This window comes from Caretta caretta, chromosome 11, assembly GCF_965140235.1.
Source record: "Caretta caretta isolate rCarCar2 chromosome 11, rCarCar1.hap1, whole genome shotgun sequence".
NCBI classification, from domain to species: Eukaryota; Metazoa; Chordata; order Testudines; family Cheloniidae; genus Caretta; species Caretta caretta.
The window spans coordinates 80,054,049-80,071,754 of NC_134216.1; the positions used below are offsets into that span (position 1 = coordinate 80,054,049).

A 17,706-nucleotide genomic window follows, 5' to 3' on the forward strand; every position below is an offset into this window, starting at 1 on the left:
CTTACTGGATGGCTAATGGGCTTCTACCTTGCTCTCTGAGCTGGGCGAGCGATGCCAAGTCCAACTACAGGGCAGCGGGGAGTAGATGTCCCTGTCTGGTGGTGTGAGTCGTGGGTGGCATTTAGGTGAAGACAGAGCTGATCGGACACAACTGCGTGCCCTTGTGGGCACCAGAGCACAAGCCGCTGAGAGCGGGTGTGGGGACGCTGATGTGCTAAGAGACAGTGCAGAGGGTGCAGCTGCCGGGGGAACTGCGAGGGTCGGTGCAGCAGCCAGCAGAGGCAGAGAGGTCTGGGGAACGGATGCCAGGTGGGAGTGATCACATGGGGCAGTGGGAGGAAGTGGGTAGGGATAGGGACACTCAAAGGGTACGTCTACACTGCAGTCAGACGTGAGAGTTCCGCTCATGTAGTCACACCCATGTCGGCTTTAATCTAACTGGCCTGGCTAAAAACATCAATGAGGATGCGGCAGCACGGACCCTGCCATAGGCTGAACAAGCTTGCTGGGCATTTACTTGTATTGCTCGCCCGGGCCGGGGTCATGACAAGTTAGGAAATGCCAGATTTAAGCCTGGCTGTGCAATCTGCACCCTGGTGCATCTGCATTATGAGGCAGTCGTTAGTTACATGATCACATGCTAGCTTTCTGACCAGCCTCCCTGCCTCATTCAGTTCGCAGGATGGTCCTTTCTTCTGGCATTTCCCCAGGCTGAAGTGCCTGACTCTGCAACTTTAATAATGCTGTTAGGACAGAGTTTTCTGTGTGCGTTAATTACATCGTGCAAAGTGTGTGTGAATATTTGCACACAATCAAGACCAGGAACATACTCCTTGACCTATGTGTCCAAAGACAGCTAACCAAGGCATGACATTTTGGGTACTTGCAACGAACTGCTTGCACACAAACCTCCAGACCAAGAATAATCAGTACCAGTTATTTGGAGAATCATTTCAATTAATGCTACAGTCAAGACTCCCAAATTCATGAACAGAAAAGGAGGCAAGGTTTGCTGAATAAATCATTGGCTGCAGACTATTCACTCCTCTCTAAATATAGCTCTGCACTCCCTGCTAATTGCCCTTTGCTATAACACACAGCATTAATTATTGCATTTCTAACAAATGATGTAGTACCTAAATGTAATCAGTGCCATGCGAAACAAAGATTATACATGTTCCCTGCTCTGAAACTCTCCTCCTCCTCTAGAGCAGATGTGATAAGTGAAGGGGGGTGGGAATAGCTCCCTTTTAGGGACACCCAGCCAGCTAGCCAGTTAGCTATAAAGTCCCTCTTGGTGGCTGCTTGCTGTACCTGTAAAGGGTTAAAAAATCCCCCAGGTAAAGGAAAGGGAGGGGCACCTGACCAAAAGAGCCAATGGGAAGGCTAGAACTTTTTAAAATTGGGAAAAAAGCTTTCCCTTTGTGTTCTGTGGTTGTTCTCTGGAGAGAGGGGAACAGAGCAAGTCAGGGCTATGACTATGCTGTAAAAAGGTTTTTGCCAGGTATGGAAATCATCAGATTATTCCTAGAACTACCCAAATATGTCAGGTTTCAGAGTAGCAGCCATGTTAGTCTGTATTAGCAAAGAGAACAGGAGGACTTGTGGCATCTTAGAGACTAACCAATTTATTTGAGCATGAGCTTCCGTGAGCTACAGCTCACTTCATCAGATGCATTCAGTGGAAAATACAGTGAGGAGATTTATATACACAGAGAACATGAAACAATGGGTGTTACCATACACACTGTAAGGAGAGCGATCACTTAAGGTGAGCTATTACTAGTAGGAGAGCGGGGGCGTGGGGGGAGTAAACCTTTTGTAGTGATAATCAAGGTGGGCCATTTCCAGCAGTTAACAGGAATGTCCGAGGAGCAGTGGGGGGTGGGGGAAATAAACCTGGGGAAATAATTTTACTTTGTGTAATGACACATCACTCCCAGTCTCTATAATGTCAGTAGATTAGGAAATGTCTAGAGAGATGTGATTAGGTTTATTTCTTTTATTTTCTGTAAGACTTGTGGACTCCTCTGTGCTAACCCCAAATGCTTTTGTTTTGCTTGTAACCTTTAAGCTGGACCTCAAGAAGGTTATTCTTGATGTTTAATTTGTGTCAGTGGGTTTTTTAAATCTAGCAAAACCCTTAGTTCCAGATGAATTTTCTTTTTTGGTTTTAATAACACTTATCTTTTTTAAGACCAGAATTGGGTTTTTGTGTCCTAAGAGGTTTGTGCATGTTGTTTAATTAGCTGGTGGCAACAGCTAATTTCCTTTGTTTTCTTTCTCAGCTCTTCCCTGGAGGGGGGTGAAAGGGCTTGAGGGTACCCCACAGGAAGGAATTCCCAAGTGTTCCTTACTGGGTTCTCAAAAGGGTGGGGTTTGCACTTGGGTGGTGGCAGCGTTTACCAAGCCAAGGTCAGAGAGAAGCTGTAATCTTGGGAGTTTAATACAAGCCTGGAGTGGGCAGTATTCGTTTTTTTAAATCCTTGTGGGCCCCCACCTTCTGCTCTCGAAGTGCCAGAGCGGGGAATCCGCCTTGACAGCAGGCCAGAGAGAAAGTCTCAGGAGAACAGCTCACAGGCGGGAGTGTGGTGTTATTGCTGAGGAGAAGACAGATTGCTGGAGGATGTGAGTTTAAGAAGGGCTCTGGAGCAGGAGAGAGCAGGCACTTAGCTGGTGAGCGCTGCGGGGCTGTTCTGGCAGGATGGGAAGCACAGAGCCTGATGGGAATGGGAGCAAGGCAGCACGAGCCTGGGGAGAGCAGAGGAAGGAAGCGAGCAGAGGGAATGAAAGCAGAGCTGTAGGCAGGGGCAAGGGCAAGGGGGGCCTGGTAAGTGAGGGGGAGACGCGTGGGTTTGATGCAGTCGGAGGCGGGAAGGTTTACAGAGCAGGAGGCGAAGCTAGGTTGCCAACGTTCTAATTGCACAATATCCAACCCCCCTGCCCTGAGGCCCCGCCCCTGCCCCGCCCCTTCTCCAAGGCCCCGCCCCTGCTCACTCCATCCTCCCTCCCTCTGTCGCTCTCTCTCCCCCCCCCTCACTCACTTTCACTGGGCTGGGGCAGGGGATTGGGGTGCTGGAGAGGGGTGAGGGCTCCAGCTGGGGATGCCGGCTCTGCGGTGGGGCTGGGGATGAGGGGTTAGGGGTGCGCAAGAGGGCTCCGGGCTGGGGCAGGGAGTTGGGATGAGGGGGTGTTATGGGCTCTGGGCTGGGTGGGTGGATTCTGGATGGGGCCAGAATCTCCCCAGATCTGCCTTTAATGTGGATTGGGAAGAGTCCGTGCAGGTTAGTACGAGAGCAGGGTGCATGCATGGGTGCTCGCCAGGCCTGTGGCACAGGCCAGAGGAGGTGACCAAATGAAACTGTTCCCCGGCCAGTGGCACCAGTCAGAGCCCCTGCTCCCCTCCCACTCCCGTGTCAGGCACCCCTACACGCCCCTCTCCCCCAGCAGCCTGCCACTCCAGCAGAGCAGCGTAGAGCCCAGGAGAGAGAGAGAAGCAATGGGTTCCCGTCTGTAGCTGTGCTTATCTGGCCCTCTTTGCCATAACACCTAAGCACTACACCGTCAGGAATGGGCTTTGTCCTCCCAGCACTCCTGGGCGGTAGGGAAGAGCCAGGCCCCTTTGACAGATGGAGAACAGAGGCACAGGGTTGATTAAGTGACTTGCCCAAGGTCACACTGGGAGATGAGACTGCTAGATAGGGCTGCCAACTGTCTAATGGCACAAACCCAAACACCCTTGCCCCACCCTCTTCCCCAAGACCCCTCCCCTTCTCCAAGGCCCCACCCCCGCTCATTCCAGCCCCCCTCCCTCTGTTGCTCACTTTCCCCCACCCTCACTCACTTTCCCAGGCTGGGGTAGGAGGTGGCTCCAGGCTGAGCCTGGGGCAGGGGGTTGGGATGCGGGGGGGGGGGGGCTCTGGGAGGGATTTTGGGTGAGGGATGGGCTCTGGGCTGGGGCAGGAGTTTGGGGTACAGGAGGGGGTTCAGGCTCTGGGAGGGAGTTTGAGTGCAGAAGGGGGTGCAGGGTACAGGCTCTGGGAGGGAGTTTGGGTACAGGCTCTGGGAGGGAGTTTGGGTGCAGCTCTGGGTGGGAGTTTGGGGGCAGGAGCAGGTGTGGGGTGCAGGCTCTGGGAGGGAGTCTGGGTATGGGAGGAGGTGAGGGGTGCAGGCTCTGGGAGGGCGTTTGGGTGCGGCTCTGGGCAGGAGTTTGGGGGCAGGAGCGGGTGCAGGGTGCAGGCTCTGGGAGGGAGTTTGAGTGTGGGCTCTAGGCTGAGGCAGGAGGTTGAGGAAGGGGTGCGGGAAGTAGGTGAGGTGCAGGAAGAAGTGTGGAGTCAGGCTCTGGGAGGGAGTTTGGGTGAGGGGTGTGGGCTCTGGGCTGGGGCAGGGGTTTGGGGTGCAGGAGAAGGTGAGGGTGGCAGTACTTACCACGGGCAGCTCCCGAAAGTGATTGGCACATCCCTCTGGCAGTGGCTCCTAGGCGGGGGGGAAGGGGCAGGGAGCTCTGTGCACTGCCCCTGCCCACCAGCACCACCCCTGCAGCTCCCATTGGATGCAGTTCCCAGCCAATGGGAGCTACGGAGTTGGTGCTCAGAGTGTGGGCAGCATGCGGAGACCCCTGCCCTCCACCCCCCTCCCCCCGGGGCCACAGGGACGGCGCCGGTTGCTTCCAGGAGCGGCGCAGAGCGAGGGCAGGCAGGAAGAAGCCTGCCTTAGCCCCGCTGCGCTGCCAGACTGCTACGGGCCAGAATCTCTCGGTTTGGCTGCGGTAGCCTCTGGGAGATAGGGCCTGATTCCTGGAGACGCCCAATGAAACCAGGAGGGTTGGCAACCGTACACAGGCCAGAATTTACTGCCGGGCATTTGAGGCCTAGTTGAGGGCCTTTTCCACAAGAGTACAGGCTGGCTCTGGCCCATGGGGTGTACGTAGGTGCCTGGCACGGCCGATTCCCCAGAATCGACTCTGTCATTTTAGTGTGTCTCTAGCAGAGCTGCCCCGGTGGGGCAGATGCGGCGACGTCTGTCGCAAGGGTGAACTCACCCCGACTCATCTGATTGAGGGATCACCTTTAACGTCTTCAGAGTTCACATTAACTATGTAATCAGCGGTCACTGGGGCAGATGGAATGGGGACGTTAGATAGGAGACACGCACCCCGGCTGGCACAAGGTCACTGCGGGCAGTGTGGGGAACAGCACCCTCTCTTGTGGCAGACCAGAGACTCGCCCACTCTGCCTTTCAGAGGGCGTTTACCAAGGCTTGGCTAGCCTGCATGTAACCACTGCTCTGACTATCAGCCCACATGGCTCCCAGAGCCCTGTCATCCTGATACCCAGCATTCACTGCTGCGTCCCAAACAGTTGTGCAACCCACTGGCAAAGCACATATTGAGCTCCCCTCCAGGGGCTGGGCCACACAGATGATAACCACCTATTTCTACTACCCCTTGTTCCTTTAACTGCAGGGGAAGAAGTCTATGCTGAAGATCTTGGGTTCAAACTATGCAGGACAAAAATTGTACGCGATGATGTAACTACAGACTGTACCATAATCCAGGCTCGCGGGGGTGTAGAGATTGACTTCACACCCTTAATGGTCTTTTAATGTCATGTTCCAGATGCAATAGCGTTGGAGGGGCCCCCCTCAAGTTAGTATGAAGACCCTTGAATAATTGTAGAACTAATTATAGATTCCAAGAAGTGGATCTGCTTTGTGGCCTGTATTTTGGTTGATGGGAGCTGTCCCTTTAAGACAGAATGGGGCACTTGATCAGAAGCTAGGTTTGCGGGGTGTAGTGTGGAAGTTCTCTCCAGTTCTTGGCGCCCCCCCCCGACATAAGATATAAAAAATAAATCCCAGCTAGACTTACCCACCTCAAAACAACCTTCTGCAGCAGAGTGCAAAGCCATGGCCCTGGCAGCATGGTTACAGATAACAGGTAACGACCCTTACCCACGGACTGCTGGGAATGAGACCAACTAGCCCGGCCCCAGTGACTCTTACCCACAGCAAAGGGAAACTGCTGTGGCCCTGGTACCCATCCTGGGTTGAATTCACCGCGGAGAGTTCTCTCTGCCAAGGTAAAAGCACGGCGGAGCAATAGGGTGTGCTACACCCATACATCTACCCAGCAATAGGAGGGGTCAGAGATGCATTAGAGTGGTAGGAGACAAGGGTGTGCTAGATTGTGTCTGCAAAGGGTGGTCCAGAGCTCAGGGACTGGCTTCCCAGCCTTTCAGACCACGCGGGGAGAGGCCTCCTGCTGGAGAGAGGCGACGGGAGGGCAAAGGCTCTTTCAGTTTGATCTGCTCCTCAGTTCCTGCCTGCTCAGGAGTGTCTTCTCCTGCCAGAGGAATCATAGAATATATAAGGGTTGGAAGGGACCCCAGAAGGTCATCTAGTCCAACCCCCTGCTCAAAGCAGGACCAATTCCCAGTTAAATCATCCCAGCCAGGGCTTTGTCAAGCCTGACCTTAAAAACCTCTAAGGAAGGAGATTCTACCACCTCCCTAGGTAACGCATTCCAGTGTTTCACCACCCTCTTAGTGAAAAAGTTTTTCCTAATATCCAATCTAAACCTCCCCCACTGCAGCTTGAGACCATTACTCCTCGTTCTGTCATCTGCTACCATTGAGAACAGTCTAGAGCCATCCTCTTTGGAACCCCCTTTCAGGTAGTTGAAAGCAGCTATCAAATCCCCCCTCATTCTTCTCTTCTGCAGGCTAAACAATCCCAGCTCCCTCAGCCTCTCCTCATAACTCATGTGTTCCAGTCCCCTAATCATTTTTGTTGCCCTTCGCTGGACTCTCTCCAATTTATCCACATCCTTCTTGAAGTGTGGGGCCCAAAACTGGACACAGTACTCCAGATGAGGCCTCACCAATGTCGAATAGAGGGGAACGATCACGTCCCTCGATCTGCTCGCTATGCCCCTACTTATACATCCCAAAATGCCATTGGCCTTCTTGGCAACAAGGGCACACTGCTGACTCATATCCAGCTTCTCGTCCACTGTCACCCCTAGGTCCTTTTCCGCAGAACTGCTGCCTAGCCATTCGGTCCCTAGTCTGTAGCTGTGCATTGGGTTCTTCCGTCCTAAGTGCAGGACCCTGCACTTATCCTGATTGAACCTCATCAGATTTCTTTTGGCCCAATCCTCCAATTTGTCTAGGTCCTTCTGTATCCTATCCCTCCCCTCCAGCGTATCTACCACTCCTCCCAGTTTAGTATCATCCGCAAATTTGCCGAGAGTGCAATCCACACCATCCTCCAGATCATTTATGAAGATATTGAACAAAACCGGCCCCAGAACCGACCCTTGGGGCACTCCACTTGATACCGGCTGCCAACTAGACATGGAGCCATTGATAACTACCCGTTGAGCCTGACAATCTAGCCAGCTTTCTACCCACCTTGTAGTGCATTCATCCAGCCCATACTTCCTTAACTTGCTGACAAGAATACTGTGGGAGACCGTGTCAAAAGCTTTGCTAAAGTCAAGAAACAATACATCCACTGCTTTCCCTTCATCCACAGAACCAGTAATCTCATCATAGAAGGCGATTAGATTAGTCAGGCATGACCTTCCCTTGGTGAATCCATGCTGGCTGTTCCTGATCACTTTCCTCTCATGCAAGTGCTTCAGGATTGATTCTTTGAGGACCTGCTCCATGATTTTTCCAGGGACTGAAGTGAGGCTGACTGGCCTGTAGTTCCCAGGATCCTCCTTCTTCCCTTTTTTAAAGATTGGCACTACATTAGCCTTTTTCCAGTCATCCGGGACTTCCCCGGTTCGCCACGAGTTTTCAAAGATAATGGCCAATGGCTCTGCAATCACAGCCGCCAGTTCCTTCAGCACTCTCGGATGCAACTCGTCCGGCCCCATGGACTTGTGCACGTCCAGCTTTTCTAAATAGTCCCTAACCACCTCTATCTCCACAGAGGGCTGTCCATCTCTTCCCCATTTTGTGATGCCCAGCGTAGCAGTCTGGGAGCTGACCTTGTTAGTGAAAACAGAGGCAAAAAAAGCATTGAGTACATTAGCTTTTTCCACATGAGATGAGGAACTTCCAGAGCCTTCCATGGCACTGACTCAGACCCTGTGTAGAGAGCTGCTGAGTGCTCAGATCAGCTCACTTAAGCCCTCACTGCCTGCTGCTTCAGCCTGGCACCTAAGGGAAACTCAGAGGGTGGTGAAGCACTGGAATGGGTTACCTAGGGAGGTGGTGGAATCTCCTTCCTTAGAGGTTTTTAAGGCCTGGCTTGACAAAGCCCTGGCTGGGATGATTTAGTTGGGGACTGGTCCTGCTTTGAGCAGGGGGGTGGACTAGATGACCTCCTGAGGTCCCGTCTAACCCTAATCTTCTTTGATTCTATGAAAGGAGCACTGCACTGCCCAGACATCCCTGCTTTCCCAAAGGGACCCAGATTCAACACTCCGTGGCTAGGTTTCTCAAAGAACCACCAGGGGAAATGAAGGCTTAGGCTTGGTCTGAATGGCATCAATCAGTATGACAGCCATCCTGCCCCATTTCCCCTGCCCCTCTCGGAGGCCCTGGAGAGCAGCCCCACGCTGGTACAGCATTCGGTGCCTCCGCCTGGTCACCAGTGAAAAGGGAAGCCCTCCTAGGACCAGTGATACATCCCCAAAGGACTAGCAGAGATATTAGAAGAGGAGTGAGCCAGAGAAAGGTGGGAGCTGAGGGATGGGGGAGCTGGCAGAGGCTAGGAGGACAATAATAAACACACAGAGAGAAGGAACTAAGTAAGGACTAGCATGCTGGACAGACACGAGGGGCCCCACACTATGCGAGAGGTGGGCCGGGGTAGCAGGAGAGAATTAAAGAGGGGAAGACAGCCGAACATGTGGAGACTGATTGTACCCTGAGTTGACTGCAGTGTTGTTTGTAGCTATGTTGGGCGCAGGCTAGGAGAGAGCCCAGGTGAGTGAGGTCATGGACCAACCTCTGGCGGTGGAAGGTACAGAGCCCTTCCTCAGCTCTGGGCAAGAAATCTCTGGCTAGCTCCAAAGCTTCTACCTTCCACTGACAAGCTGGACCCTCAGATCATCCAGGCGGAACGCACAGCGGCCAGGCCAGGGCGGCACAGCCAGCTGGCCCCAGGGGGCTGTGCTCAGGCAGAAATGGAAAGCGGCAGGAGCCCACTGGGCTACCGTGCACTTATAAGTGCGGTGATTGCCCTGGCAGAGCCGCAGGCTGACAGGGCAGCACGGGGGGAGATGGGGGCAGAACTGGACAGGTGTAAGGGCATGGGGGAGAAATGCTGAGGGCCACAGCACAGAAGCAGACATGGGTGAGGGGAGGCATGGGAGGTGGAGAGCAGAGCAACGCCCGTCCCCTACCTGCTTCTCTTGGTGGCTGTGCCAGCAGCCCCCCGGTAGCAGCCAGGTGCATGGGAACAGAGATGCCGCCCGGCACCAGCGAGAGCAAACGCGCAGGGGCAGAAGGTGCACACGGAGCGCTCCACGAAGGCCAGCATGGGGAGGGGAAGCAGACAGCAAGGGAACGTGCACGGGCAAAGCTGGACACAAGGTGTATGTGGGCTAGCCCTGGGCACGGTCCGATCCCTGACACACAGTTCAGGCACCTCGGGGCCTGGCAGGTCAGAGCCCTGGCATCTCTTGGCTCGCTGCATCAGTTAGGAAAGTAGAAACATTGCTTGAGCCCCAGCACCTCTTTCCTTACAAATGAAGCCCTGCTGACACGCCACCAGCAGTCTTGTCACTGGTGCATTTTCCCCACCCAGAGCCGGTGGAGTGACCAAGCAGCACGGACAGCAAGAAACCAGCAACACGCCAGTCCCTGAGGCCGCTCTCCCACGTGTGCAGCCCCTTTCCTAGCTGATTGACCATATCCCTGTCTGCCAGTCGGGACCCGCTGGGCTGCCGGGGCAGCTCCTATGCCCTAGTCCCCATACCGCCCCGGCCACGGCAGCCTCTTGACGTTGGGTTGGGCAGCTGTTCTCTGCCAGGACAATGCCTGGCTCTTCTGTGAACTCTCAGATCCCTGCCACGCTGCCCGCTGGCCAGAACCAGCCGCATCATTCGAGGCTACCTCTGCCCTGCCCGAGCATGCGTCTGGTCACGAGTGCTATGGTGCACTAAGAAGGCTTAGCCCATCCCTGTCAGGGCTTGCCGTGCCCAAGTGGGGCTCACCTGTCGAATGCATGGTCAGGAGGAGGCAGCATGGGTGGGTTCCCCAGGGGTCTGGCACCCTTTTCCGTGTCCATTTGCCTTTGGCCAGCGTTCCCCCAGGGACTCTCACAGGCCTCACCGCTCAGCTGCACAGGGGATTTGAAATCAGTAACATGCAGCCTCAGTCTCTTCTAAGTGTGAGAGGCTTTATTCCCCTCCTCCACCCCCCGGGCCTGGCGTGAGCTGGTCAAACAGCGTGCAGTGCAATCGCCTCTTCCAGGATTCTCGGCCCAACACCAGTACCTGGTACCCAGGGCTCAGTTCTGCCGCAGGAATTTGCAGACCTTCAGATGCTCCCACAAGTCCCTCTCCCTCCAAGCTGACCCCCCCTCGAATCCCCAAACCTTGTATAGCCCAAAGTAACAGTAACGCAGCGTGTCTTCCCAAGAGTCTAAACTTGCTCACACTAAGCAAAAGGACGTGGAAGAGAACGTGTAATAAAGTTCCACCTGGGAACACCTGTCCTAATAGTAGGAGGAAATAAAGTGTCGGTGAGGGGAGGGGCGGAAAGGGCGAGAGGAGAAACCACCGTGAGGGAAGCAAATGAAGGAAGAAACATTTAAAAATGAAGCCACACCGGCTGAGAGGAACGAGAAGGCCACTGGGAGCTGACAGCTCCACACAGCGTTTTAACATTTAAAATTAAGCATCTCTCTTCCCTTCTCCTGTGCCCGTGAGCAGAGGGTCCAGTGCTTTCAGAGCTGCTGGCCCGGGAGCTCAGCGTCACAGCTGTTCAGGAGCAGCGCGCTCCATTAGGGAGACCACAGCGTGCTTCTCCCGCTGCGTTACGATCTCTGCGACAGTGACCCCGGGGGGAGGGTGGAGCGGGGCAACTGCCCTGCTCCTGTGAAAGGCTAGGCCGACTGGGGAAGCAGCCACAGCTGGCCCTATCGAAGGGCTGTGAGCCAGGAGCTGAGTCCGTCTCTCTCTAGCTCTGGAGAGACAAGGGTACCTGAGGCAGAGCAGTGCTGGGGAAAGGCAAGGGGAGCTGGGGAGCTCCCGCCGGGTGCCTCCCAGGCTGCAGGCCTTGTGCAAGGCCTAAGGAAGGTACTGGGCCTGCCGAGGTACAGTCCGGGGTTAGGAAGAGGCAGCTGGTTCAAACCCACCTTGCCAGTGATGAGAGGCCATTACAGACTGCAGTCTGCCCCAGTGAGCGGGGGCTAGATGACGACTGGCAGTAGCCACTGAGGCAAGATGGAGTTTAGAGGGTTGGGGGGTTCCCTGGGAGGGGAGACCCAGGCTGTGGGTTACTGCTGGGGGAGAACCCTGAAGTAAGAGGCACCAGGGTCCGGGAGGGACTCGGGGACCAGCGGCAGGTGAGCCACCGGCCTGCAGAGGGCGCTCCGGGCTGGAATCGAGCTAATTCCCAGGATCACCAGCAGGAGGCGCCATGCCGGTGCGTCATCGCATCGCTACAGAGGGCCAATGCCATCAGCACTCCTTGGCTGAAGTCCCCACGGGACGGGACGACAAGGCCAGCTGACTGCACCGCAAGGCCCTTGGGCAGTGTGGAGACAGGCCTGGATTTGGCACCGAGATTGCGTTGGTCAGTGGGTCTCCGCCTGATGATGGCTGGCTGAGGCAGACCAAGGACTTGAACCCCTGGTCCTACAGCTCGGGCGAGTGCCCTACCCAGTTGGCACCCTGCCATCTGCGTCTGGCTAGGCGTTGTGCCCTTTCCACCGCTCTCCAGGCCTTTGCCACCTCAGGGCCAGACTATTGTGACATGCTGTATGTGGGCCTTCCCCTTGGCAGAGGCGGGCGCGGTGCAGAACACAGGGTCTGCAGACTGAGTGGGCGTCTCGCTGGGCGCAGGACCCCCGTGCTTCGGATCCACACTGGCTGCTCGTTGGTCTCTGGGCCGGGGGTTCACAGTGTCTGTTGTGGTCCATAAAGCCCTAGCTGGCCTGGGGAGCCCTAACCTGCCTGGGGCTGGCCTCTCTGGGGGACCCCCTCTCTGCCCAGGCCACATTGCCTCAGCGGGGGCACCTGAGCCGGCTCCCCCTCCTTCTCAATGAGGGGTGGATGGCAGGGCCCTCTCTGTGAGGGGTGTGAGACTGGGATGTTCACCCCCCCCGCCGTGGTGCTCGGAGAGGGCTGAGTGAGTGACTGTATTGTAGCGCCTTGGAGCCCTGGTCATGGGCCCAGACCCCACGGTGCTCACTGCTGCACAAACACTGAGCAGAAAGATGGTCCCTGCCCAAAGAGCTTACAGTACAGGGCTGGATCCCACAGGCGGAGACAGACAGACTGCTGATGGGGGGCTGCAAAGGGACAACACTGCTCAGCACGACGGGCAGTGTTCTCAGCGCAGCAGCCTAACTGAGATCAAGTTTTTTTTTCTGCTTCCCATAATAATGAAGAGGTAAAAGGAGTTTCTATAGGTGGCTGGCTGACTGAGATCCTGCTGGCATGATTGCTTCGGCGCCGCTGGGATCCCACAGGGTTCGTGATGTTCGAGACCGAGAGCCCTTGCAGGGCACCTTTTTATTACATTTTAAATCTGAATAAATAAAATGAAACCTCGTGGGAGGGGAGATCAAGCAGTGCCTGGGCATTGGCACCATGCTGCGTAGTAAATAGGTGACTTTTTTCCCCAGTGTCTGCTCTCTCCCTGAAATCTGCAATGATAGTACACAGAGAGGATGGGAGCTCGTCCGAAACATCTCATTCCCCTCTCCGCTGTCTGGAATGCATCGTGTTTGATCAGCAGAGCTATTATTGGGCCTGAAGCCTGTCTGGTGCAGCTGCAGAATTTTCTGTCTGCGTTTGGATTCCCTTCAGAAATGCTGCCCTGGTCTGAACCTCACCGCATCAGCTGTTCAGAACAGGAACCAGGCAGGCCATTCCTTTGGTACACTGAGCGTAGAAAGATGGAGCGTGTCAGGTCTGCATAAGCTTGGGACGAGCGGCGCCTGGGACGTTTCCTGACAGGGTATCTGATCTTGGGTTTGACTGTGCTGCACCCCAGTCTTCAGGTAGCTCTGCGGTGGTGGGGGAGTGAGGAGCTGTCCTCCCGTACCCCATCAGCACGGGTCCCAGAACTGCAGCTCCACAATTCAGACATTCTGAGGCATGCAAGGGCCATGGTGTCCTCTAGTCCAGTGCTACTCAAAGTGGTGGTCCGTGGACTGGTGCCGGTCTGCAAGCCATCGGCTGCCAGTCTGCGCGCACACTGGGGAGAAAAAAATTGCTGGTCCCCCACCTCTGATAGCTTGAGAAGCACTGGGCTAGTCCGACCCTCCCGAGAATGTCACCCAGGGGCTCCTGCCTTGGGCCCAGAACCTGCGGCTGACCTAGACAGTATTTTAGAGGGACATCCAGCCTGGATTTAAAGGCTTCCAGGGACGGATCCCTCAGTGATCCAGTCTAATGGGTAATTACCATTGCCGTTCAGATTTCCAGTTTAAAGTTGTCAAATTACAACTTCCAGTCACTGATCTTATTCCACCCTTGGCTGCTAGATTTAGGAGCCCTCTCTATTAGAAATCTTCTCCCCAGAAAAGTACTTCTAAACCATGATTGAGTCACCTTGTGAACTTCTCTTTGATAAACCAAATAGGCTGAGGTCCTTCACTCTCAGAGTAAAGAAGGTTTCAGAGTAACAGCTGTGTTAGTCTGTATTAGCAAAAAGAACAGGAGGACTTGTGGCACCTTAGAGACTAACCCATTTATTTGAGCATGAGCTTTCGTGAGCTCACGAAAGCTCATGCTCAAATAAATTGGTTAGAGTAAAGAAGGTTTTTCAGACCCTGAATCATTCTGAACTCCTCCCACTTTTGCAACATCCGTTGAGAAATGTAGACACCAGAACAGGACATAGTGTCCCAGTCTGGTCTCACCAATGCCATATGTCACAGGGTGCCTCGCTGCCTAGCCTGTTTCTCTGGTCTCTCAGTCACAAACACATCCAGGCTGTTTTCCGAATGGCTAGGCAGCAGTTCTGCGGAAAAGGACCTAGGGGTGACAGTGGACGAGAAGCTGGATATGAGTCAGCAGTGTGTCCTTGTTGCCAAGAAGGCCAATGGCATTTTGGGATGTATAAGTAGGGGCATAGCGAGCAGATCGAGGGACGTGATCATCCCTCTCTATTCGACATTGGTGAGGCCTCATCTGGAGTACTGTGTCCAGTTTTGGGCCCCACACTACAAGAAGGATGTGGATAAATTGGAAAGAGTCCAGCGAAGGGCAACGAAAATGATTAGGGGTCTGGAACACATGACTTATGAGGAGAAGCTGAGGGAACTGGGATTGTTTAGTCTGCAGAAGAGAAGAATGAGGGGGGATTTGATAGTTGCTTTCAACTACCTGAGAGGTGGTTCCAGAGAGGATGGTTCTAGACTATTCTCAGTGGTAGAAGATGACAGGACAAGGAGTAATGGTCTCAAGTTGCAGTGGGGGAGGTTTAGGTTGGATATTAGGAAAATCTTCTTCACTAGGAGGGTGGAGAAACACTGGAATGCGTTCCCTAGGGAGGTGGTGGAATCTCCTTCCTTAGAAGTTTTTAAGGTCAGGCTTGACAAAGCCCTGGCTGGGATGATTTAATTGGGGATGGGTCCTGCTTTTGAGCAGGGGGTTGGACTAGATGACCTCCTGAGTTCCCTTCCAACCCTGATATTCTATGATTCCCTCTCAACACGTGAACCGTTATTCCTCAGTTCTCCAGCAAACACAACATGACACAGGTATACCACCGCAGCAGGAGCCTTCCACAGAGCTCACCCTCTGAGCTCCTCCCCCTGCTTCCTGTTCCTCCCAGTTATGGCCAATTGTATCAATAGCCTAGGAACTACCACCCAGGTTCTCATAATCCTCCATCAGAAAGTGTTTAATTGCTCCCAGCTGAGCCTGCAGCCACGTCATCGGCCTTTCTCCTCTGCCTCAGGTCTCTTCTGTTAGACATCCAAGGATCATGTTATCACTTTCTTTCTACAATGGTGCCCTAAGAGCCCATGTTCAGTTGATTTTGCACAGCAATCCTCTAAATCCATTTTAGTATCCCGGCTTTTCAGGATACAATTCCCAATCCTGTATGTGTGATCCACAGCCTTTGTTTCTAGATGTAGGACCTTGTAGTTAGCTGTGTTGAAATGCATGTTGATTGCACTCAGCTTACCAACCAGTTCAGATCACTCAAGGGACAGGTCCTTGTCATTATTTACCACTCCACCAATTTTTGTGTCGTCTGCAAACTTTATCAGCAATGACTTTGTTCTCTTTCAGATTATCAGTAAAAATATTGAATAATATTGCGTTGAGAAGCAGTCCCTGGGAGACTCACTAGAAACACCCTCAACCCACTGATGATTCCTCATTAACAATTTTGTTTTGAGCTCTATCAGTTAGCCAGTTTTTAAAGACTTAATATGTACCCTGCTTATTTTGTGTGGTGCTAATTTTTAACCAGAATGTTGTGCAGTCTGAAGTCAAGTGCCTCAGAGATATCAAATTATGTTAAACCAACACATTTGCCTATATGAACCAAATTTGTAATCTCACCGAGAAACAGTGTCAAGTTGATTTGACAAGACCTATTTTCCATAAAACCACATCGACATCCTTTAATTCTTTTTATAGAGGTGTGGTAGCACTTCCACATTAGGGTTGGTTTCAGTAATTTAATTTAAAACAGGTGTCCTCCCTCTGGGTTTAAAAATGAAATCCAGCTTTAATATAAGCACCACTGCATCTCCATCATGTAGTATCCCTCCCCTGCTTTTAAGAGATGATAGGTGCCTCTGAGTAGCAAGTGATGTTTGCTAACTCAGACATGCCAAAAAACTGTTAATTGTGGGTCAAATTCAGAAAGCGCACGCACAAGGCCCATGGATCGTGTGAAGCAAACTGAACTCGTTACAATATGGTTGGTAGTGTTACCTGGGTGAATCTAAAGTGGCGGGAAGAACAGAACTTTACATTGCTTGGGGATTTTTTTTACAGATACGATGTGATCTTGTAACTCAAGATGATAACATGATCCATATGTACAAAGAGTGATGCTGGCAGGTTCAGCCTTAAGAAAGGATCAGAAGCCACTGCCATCTTGCACTTGTGGAAAAGATGAAGAAGACAACATCATGCACCTCAGAGCTTTCTGAAGAGATGGCGTCACCACCAGACCAAGCAGCATAGGGACGCACTGAGATGAAAACTAGACAACATGTTTCAAAACCTTAGTGTAGACCAGGTGTAAATAAATCTCTCACCTCTCCATCATCTGGCCACATGTCTGCCTCAGTTTCCCCTCTTCCCAGTGACAGCCTGCCATCTCATCTGGTGAAGAGCAGAGGGTTTGCTTTCTGCCTCACACTAGTGTCCTCCCTCTTCTGATGAGAAATTAAACCAACACAGTCCCCAAAAATACAGCCCTCCTTCCCTGTTGGTGCAGGGCCAGGCATCAGTTTCACGTTAACCCTACTGGTGCAGGGAAGACTCCACCCCGGCTCTAGGTTAGCGGTTTCTTCAGACTCTCTTCAGGCTTGGTAGTTCTCAGTCTGCCCCAGGCCACAGCTTTCACCCCATTAGTAACGAGTCTGCACCACCCCCAGAGCTGCTCCCTCACCCCTCCTCGACTTGAAGCTCCAGTCCTATAGTGGACTGTGCATCTTCAGACAGCGCTGTCCTGACGCTCTGTCCTCAGGGCCATTTCTGACAAAGCTTTTCCAGTTTCCCAATTATACCAGCTCTCTGCAAGGTTTGTGTAGCCCCAGCTCTAGGCTCTTCCTCAGCTGCCTTTCCTGTGCTACACTTTCACTTCCTTTCCTCATGTCCTCAGGTCCCTCCCAACCATCAGCTGCTTTTCCATGGCAAGTGCAAGCATCTCTTCTTATACAGCGGTTCTCTGGGTCATATGACCCTGGGATCACATCTCCCATAATTCCCTGGCTTTAAAAGACTGACCTTAGTGAGCCCCAAACTAATGGTGCCCATTCCTAAAGGGCCCAGCTTATTCCACTACAAAGGGCAAGTTAGATTTTAACTCATGTTAGCTGGTCAAAGTCAAACCTAGCCTCTGCCCTGGGGTTCCCCTTTGCAGGGTGTGGGAATTGTGCAGTACCCTTTAAATAGTTACAAACCCTCTCAAGGGGGCGCACTGTGTTTTAGAAGCCAGGCAGAACAGCGGTGTGTCTATGTAGCTAGGCCTTGCATATTGTTAGAACACAGTTATTTGGACATCCCTCTGCCTGTGTGGTACCTTCCTGGTATGCTGTGTGAAGAGCAAAAGACACAACAACCTTGTGCTAAAAGCCAGCCTCACTAGGGTTTGGAAAAGTGTTAGTCAGCACAGTCCCAAAGCACACACCTTCACGAGCGCTGCACCACATTCAACAATCTGAGGTGAATACGTGTGGAACTTTCCTTGTTAAGTGATGTCCGAGCGCTCTGTCTTTGCTCCAGCTGTGTTCAGATTGTGAAAGTAACCAGTCAGATGTTGTTAGGCTTTTATTATATGGTAATGATATCGCCTGAACGTGGGAGAGAAATGTTAGTTA

At 53.0% G+C, this 17,706-nt stretch overlaps 1 long non-coding RNA gene across 1 annotated transcript; it reads left to right on the plus strand.

Moving 5' to 3' along the window:
- The first annotated feature begins 1,139 nt into the window (after positions 1–1,139).
- LOC142068488 (uncharacterized) lies at positions 1,140–16,429 on the plus strand. The gene is made up of 2 exons (XR_012664311.1): positions 1,140–1,504; positions 16,154–16,429. It is a non-coding gene; the product is annotated as an uncharacterized LOC142068488 (long non-coding RNA).
- Positions 16,430–17,706: the final 1,277 nt, after the last annotated feature.